This window comes from Sorex fumeus, unplaced genomic scaffold, assembly GCF_029834395.1.
Source record: "Sorex fumeus unplaced genomic scaffold, SorFum_2.1 ptg000086l, whole genome shotgun sequence".
Lineage (NCBI taxonomy): Eukaryota > Metazoa > Chordata > Mammalia > Eulipotyphla > Soricidae > Sorex > Sorex fumeus.
Window position 1 is genome coordinate 30,309,666 of NW_026606143.1, and position 7,522 is coordinate 30,317,187.

Here is a 7,522-nt window from a genome sequence, read left to right on the forward strand (position 1 = left end):
CCTCTGCCCACAGCACCTGGCTGCAGGCTTATGCCAGCAGCTCCATGCTAAGTGCTGTGAGAACATGGTACATTCTCCCAGAAAATCACCTGGCTGACCAGCCCTGCTGCGAGTCCCTCTCCCCAGATCCCTCCCTGTTGTGGGACTCCCCCACTCTTGTACTGAACAGAGTGAAGGGATCAGGCCCCATAGGGTTGAGGAACATGTGGGACACTTTTTGGAGCAGATGCCACCTAGTACCCCACTCTCGAGAATCTTCTCCATCACTGCTTTCCTTAAAAAATAAGATTTGCAGGGCTGGAGCAATAGTACAGTGGGTGAAGGCATTTGTTCTGCATGTGATCAACCCGGGTTTGATTCTCAGCATCCCACATGGTCCCCAAGCACCACCAGGAGTAACCCTTGTGCATCACTGGGTGTGACACACAAAAAATAATAATAAAAAAGATTTGCATTTCAAAAGCGCAGATTGGAAGATTTTTGCCTCCAAGGTTTTTTTATGAGTAGCTGAATGACACAGTAGATTTTTAAAAGTTAGGTCCAGGTCAAGGGAGGATAATAATCACTTAAACTGATTTAGCATTTTAATTAAAGGAGTTTAGGGGCAAGGGAGATGCCTGCCTCAAAGCAGAGTTTTCCCTCAGATCCTGGGCACTGTGGTCCCAGCTCTCAGCACTGCTGGGGAAGTCCCAAATCAATACATCCAGTGATTCCCCGAGAAAGCTCTCACGATGCTTAGCACCCTATTCCTGCGTTGAATGCACTGTTCCCTATAAGCCCTTCTCCTACATTCCTGAGGAGACCTGACACTGGGGGTTCCCTCCAAGAGAAAACGGGCCAAAGTTCAGAGACAGTAAGAATAAGATTCATTTGGAACCATTTGATCAAATATTTCTAGTCTGAAGGGATGTGGCATATTCTCATTCCTTGGTAATCAATCTAGCTTGTAAACAGAAATTACATTTAACTTGGTCACTGATACTCCTTTGGGAATGAAGCCTTCCCCAAAACATAGACGTCGACAGAGCTCAGAGCCACATTGGGGGCCACACTGCCAGGCATTGAATTGAAAACCCCACTTGGAGATAACTCACTGCAAGTACCATTTATGACATCGCTGTGTTTCTGCATGGGATACTCTATGTGCTGAGCACGGATCAGACCTATGTGCTGCTGTGTTGTTTGGGCTTGAGAGCATATATCAGGCTCATTGCTTTGCCCTCAGCAAAGAACCAGCCTACTCGTATTGTGAGCCTATAGCAGGCCACAATGTATGTGTGTGTGTGTGTGTGTGTGTGTGTATGCTGATTATAAAAAGGATTCAGTGTAAATCAGATTGCAGCCTTAACAACGCCATCACCTAAAGGTATTCTTCAGGCAAAGAAAAATAGCTTCAATTAAGCAATCACGTACACTTTCTGGGATGCACCCGACCTCATATTCTTCAACCCCATGCTTGCTTATTAAGGGAGAAGAATTCCCAGAACATCTGACTTCTCTGGTGGAAATAATTCAGTGGAGAGATGTTACAAGCAGATAACAAGGCTCTTTTTTATGACCTGCTCATCCCCTGGTTCAGTGAAAATCGATTCATGATGCAGATGCAGGCTTGGTGGGGGGGAGCTCAGGGAAGGGGTCTCTCCTTTGGGCTTCACATGGCGGCAGACAAGTTGCTAAGTCAAAGGAATTTTGTCTGCCCTCTGCCAGGCGCCTTTTCCAATCTGTGGGCAAAGTGGGACAGAACACTGGGGATGGGAGGTGCAGGGAGCATTTCACCCCCTGTGTGGGTGGCACAGAGTCTCTAGACATCCAGGGCAAGAGCTGTGGGCTTCTGGGAACTCTTCCTGCTGCATAGTATTGCTCAGTGGCGATAGTGCAGGAAGCAGGGCAGAGTGGCCTGGGGGAATTTCTGTGCAAAGCCTTTATGGAATACACCAATTTTCACCCTCCTGCCCACACAAGTCACGTCGCATTACAGCTAATGGCAGACTTTAGGCGCAAAACAGAACAAAACAAAAACTACCTGGGGAAGGTTTTGTACTTTTGGATAGCCTCGTTTTTGCTGTGTCTTCTGGCTCTGGCCCTGCAGGCATAGCTTCCTGGGCTCGGGTTATCTTCCTCATTCTGCTCATCTGCCCGAACAGAGTGTTCTTGCTTTGCAAAGTTGATAAAGCTTTATTTTATTTTTTAAAATTAAATTTACTTTTTCCTTTATTTTATTTTTTAAAACTTTTTAAAATTTGTTTATTTTTGTAGGACTGTGAAATACAGTTACAAAGTTATTCACAATTGGGGTTCAGTCATCCAATGTTCCAACACCCTTCCCTTCACTGGTGTACGTTTCCCACCACCATGTCCTCAGTTCCCCCCCTTCCTCACCATCTGCCCCTGTGGCAGGTACTTTTGTTTTTTCTCTCTCTTGTTCTCTCTTTCCTTTTGGTCATTACTATTTGCAATGCAGGTACTTAGGAGGTTATCATGTTTATCCCTTTACCTACTTTCAGCACTCATTTCTTGTCCAGAGTGATCATTTTGTTATTCTTTTTTTATTGCTTTTTTTGTCACACCCAGGTATGCTCAGGGGTTACTCCTGGCTTTGCACTCTGGAATTACTCCTGGCAGTGCTTGGGGGACCATATGGGATACCGGGGATTGAACCCGGGTTGGCTGCGTGCAATGCAAACACCCTACCCACTGTACTATCGCTCTAGCCCCCAGAGTGATCATTTCCAGCTATCATTGTCATAGTGGACTTCTTTATCGTAACTGCCCTCCCCCCATCTACCACTTGTAGCAGGCTTCCAACTGTGGGCCAGTCCTCCTGGCCCTTGTCCTTAAAGGAGACAACTCATCTCTGAAGGGAACAAATACCCACCAGAGCATGGGCATTTTTGCTCAGCACCAGAAATTAAGACCTTAGTGTTCTAAAATAGAGTACCCTCACACATATGAACCTTAAGTTTGAACCCCAGGCCCCAAACCAAAAACCAAAACACTAAAATAGACCCTGATATTGTGTTAGTGAATCCAACTTAGTTATCATTTCTTTAAAGTAGCCTGTTGTTGGGCCAAGAGATAGTACCAGAGATAAAGCACTTGCCCTGTATGCTGTCCACTGACCTTGTTTGATTCTTGGCACTGCACATTATCCCCAAGTACCACCCAGTGTCACTCTTGAGCACAGTCAGGATTAGCCTCCAGCATTGCTGGGTGGGGTGTGGTCCCACCCTACAAAATGCTTCTTGTCTTCATTTTTTAAATGTACAAGGAAATGATGGGCTGGAGCGATAGCACAGCGGTAGGGCGTTGGCCTTGCACGCAGCCAACATGGCCGACCCGAGTTCGATTCCTCCGCCCCTCTCGGAGAGCCCGGCAAGCTACCGAGAGTATTCGATATGCCAGACACAGTAACAACAAAGTCTCCAATGGAGACGTTACTGGGCCCGCTCGAGCAAATCGACGATCAACGGGAGGGCCTTTACCTTTACAAGGAAATCGAGGTCACTAATGATTAACCCAAGTATACAGCATAAGACTTTTTTATTTAGCACAAGCAATGCCTCCCCCTAAAGAAACACCCCAAAGAGTTTTTAAAGTCTCGAAGTCATTACCAAGTATTGCAATTCTGCTAAAGATTTCTGAGGATGGAGAGAGTGAGAGCACCACACACACGACCTGAGGCCGGGGGTGGGGGGTGGCAGCAATGGTCAGAGCTTGGGGGAGCAAAGAGCCAATATGTACCACGGGTGGCTCACACTTGGCTGTGGCTCCATTAACACAAATTGCACAGCCAGCATCAAGGTGTTAATAAGAAAGTCTCCGGGTTCCAAAGTGCAGATTCTGGTCAGCAACTGCGATTCCAACTCCTAGACTCAACATTTTTGGCCCTACTTTGTTTATTGCTCACTTATTTCCCTAGACCTTTCCCAACACATTTTTTTTTTACCAGCCTGGGAAAGGAACTCCCTCCTCTTTGTTGCTCTGGAAGCTTCCTGTCTGGATGATTGGACTCTGGCTACATATATACCAAAATGACTGTGGCATTAATTTCCTCGGAGAGCACACTGGCACCGGAGACTACCAATATCTGCCACCCTGCAGTCATTCGTTTCACTTGGCTCTGAGAGCAACGAGGGCTGGCTGGGGAAACACAGACCCTGGGAACCAGAGGTTATGGAGGACGCTGCTGCAGGCAAGGTCCCTTGTGTCCCCCAGACCTTTCCTTTAGAGGCCAATCAAGGCAACGATCTCTAATGGATGCCCCATTAGGGGAGACCTACATCCCCAAGCTTTGTGGATTCAGACACTGGTAATTAAGTTGTGAGCCAGCAAGTACATTATCTGCAATCAAACATGTCCCCGCGTGGTGATTAGCGCAGCGAACATGTGACCTCATTGTCTCAGCCGAAGGATGATTATATAACCGTCTCTCGCCCTTAGACATTGTGGTCATTTGCCAATTTCTGATCCCCGTAAATAAGCTGAAGTCACTTGCCATGGTGTGGGAATCGGAGTTTTCTTTTGAGGATAGCTGTCTTCCTCGGGAGGGTGGATGCCTTTGACCCCATCCTGACATTTCTTGGGAAAAGTGCTCTGAATCATGTGACTCGACTCCAAGGCAAATACAGCAAATACATTTCTCTTTTCTTTCTTTCTTTCTTTCTTTCTTTCTTTCTTTCTTTCTTTCTTTCTTTCTTTCTTTCTTTCTTTCTTTCTTTTTCTTTTTGGGTCACACCCGGTGATGCACACAGGGGTTCCTCCTGGCTCTGCACTCAGGAATTACTCATGGCGGTACTCGGGGGAACCCTATGGGATGCTGGGAATCGAACCCAGCGTTGCCGTGTGTAAGACAAATGCCCTACCCGCCGTGCTATCCCTCTAGTCCCAGGTCACATTTATAAACTTCACAGCTTTGGTGTTGTATAAGAGGGAGTAAAGAGGAGCGCACACAGGAGGGAAGGAGAAAGGGCGAGAGAATGTGGGCGGGAGAGAAGGAAAAACAGTTGGCACCTAGAGCTCCGGGGCAGGGTGCGGCGTGTCCCTGCATCTGCAGCTCCACCGAGGTCTGGCTGTGTAGGGCAGAGCCCGTCTGTTTCAGGCACAATGACCATCATCAGCTATTTTCTTCTGAAGGGTCAGGAGGAGGCGTGAGAGCTTCCAAGTACATGTGGCAAAGCCAAGTGTGGACGAAAAGATAATCTGGGTGAACGGAGACATCTAAATGTCACCGAGCCTTGATGCACATGTGACCTGGAACTGCCCGGGGTGACTCAGGCACCAGCCTTTTCTTAATCCCTTATTTGCTGTCTTTACTCCGGTGAGCTTAACACGACTGGCTGCAGCACCGGAGCAGCTCAGAGCTGCCCTCCCTCTCACTTTCTTTCAGCCTGTGGCACCAGGATTGTACAGGCAAGCTGAAGTTTGCTCTCCAAACACAGATCAGCTGCGCTGAAATCCCGGCAGCGCTAATGCGAAGCGTAACCATCACTTTGACATGGCTGCATGGGTTTTCAAAACCATGCCTACAATCAAATCGAAAGGCACCAAGTCTTCATCCAGCGCCTTAGCATGCACTATTGGAGGCAAGAACACGCCATTCGTACTTACAGTCCTTTTGTCAACATACTTCCAAAGTTGACTTTGAATAAGTATGTTTGGGGGCTATGCTGACCACCACATTGGACATTGGAGAGCTATAATACAGGGGTAAAAGTACTTACGCTGATTTCAATAGAATCTATACACTTAGTGATTTAAGTGATGTTTCAAATCACTTGACTTCATTTATTCCCTTGCCCCATAATCCAGATTTCTCAAAATTCTTTCCCCCCCCCCCATTTTTGGCCACTTTCGGCTGTGCTCTGGGTTTATTCTTGGCTCTGCACTCAGGGATTACATGTACTGGGCTCAGGAGACCATATGGGATGCTGGGGACTAAACCTGGGTCAGCCTTGACTGTGTGCAAGGCAAGTGCCTTACCCTCTGTACTTTCATTCCAGCCCCGGATTCCTCAAAATTCTAAATTGTGGTTTAAGCAAATGTCCAGGCAAAGGGCTAGAGCTATAGCACAGCAGGTAGGGTGTTTGCCTTGTATGCAGTCTACCCAGGTTTGATTCCCAGCATCCCATATGGTTCCGTGAGCACCGCCAGGGGTAATTCCTGAGTGCAGAGCCAGGAGTAACCCCTGTGCATCGCCAGGTGTGACCCAAAAAGCAAAACAAAAAAATGTCCAGGCAAGGAAGCACATCAAAGTAAGCACTGCTTTTGTTCAGTTCTGTCTTGTTTTTGTCCCCCTGGGCAGCAGACTCTGAGACAAGGACTCAAGTAAACGTAGCTTGTTTTATCAGGGAGGGAAATGCCAGGAGGGGCTCGGGAGGTGAAATAAGACCAGGAGACTGAGGCTGGAGGTATAGCACAGCAGGTAGGGCATTTGCCTTGCACGCGGCCAACCTGAGTTCGATTCTCAGCATCCCATAGGGTTCCCTGAGCATCTCCAAGAGCAATTCCTGAGTGCTTAGCCAGGAGTAACCCCTGTGCATTGCCCCGTGTGACCCAAAAAGCAAAAGGGAGGAGAAAGAGAGAGAGAGAGAGAGAGAGAGAGAGAGAGAGAGAGAGAGAGAGAGAGAGAGAGAGAGAACAGGAGGCTGCTGAAGATGGAAACCGTCTAGCCAGTTATAAGATCGGGTCATTAAAGCTTAATCCTGCAGGATCCTGCAGAATCCTCTGGGAATCTGAAACGGACACATGCCCCAGATGACCCCGGCTTGGCGGGAGGGACTTGGGCTATTTGTTGGGGCACTTGTGCTCCAACACTCATCATTCATTGATTGAAGGCTGCCTGCTGTATCAGCAGGGAAAGTATGCTCTATGGGTCAACAAGTCAAGAAATGTTCTCACAGAGAAATGCAATGATTGACAGGGCTGGAAGTTGGGTCATGTAGGGGTCAAAGGAATGTGGGTGAGATATAAGGTGCCTTAGAGCTTATGTGAATAAATGGCAAAAAAATAAAATTCTTTTTAAAAAAACTGGGAGCACACAGTGCTCAGGGCTTACTCCTGGCTCTGCACTCAGAGTTCACCCCTGGTGGGCTCAGGAGAACCCTATTGGGTGCCAGGAATCAAGCCCAGGTCAGCTGTATGCAAGGTAAGTGCTCCACCCACGTATTCTCACTCCAGAGGTCCCAAACAATAAAATTTTAACATATTAGATGAGCTAGAGCGATAGCATAGCAATAGTGTTTGCCTTGGCCGTAGCCGACCCGGGTTCGATTCCTCCATCCTTCTTGAAGAGCCCGGCAAGCTACTGGGAGTATCCCGCCCACACGGCAGAGCCTGGCAAGCTCCTCGTTGCATATTCGATATGCCAAAAACAGTAACAACAAGTCTCACAATGGAGACGTTACTGGTGCCCGCTCAAGCAAATCGATGATGAACGATGGGAGGACAGTGCTACAGTGCTACATAGTAGATGAGACACGTTTTCACATGAAGCTGCCAACTGGCAAAATAAACATGATCGCTT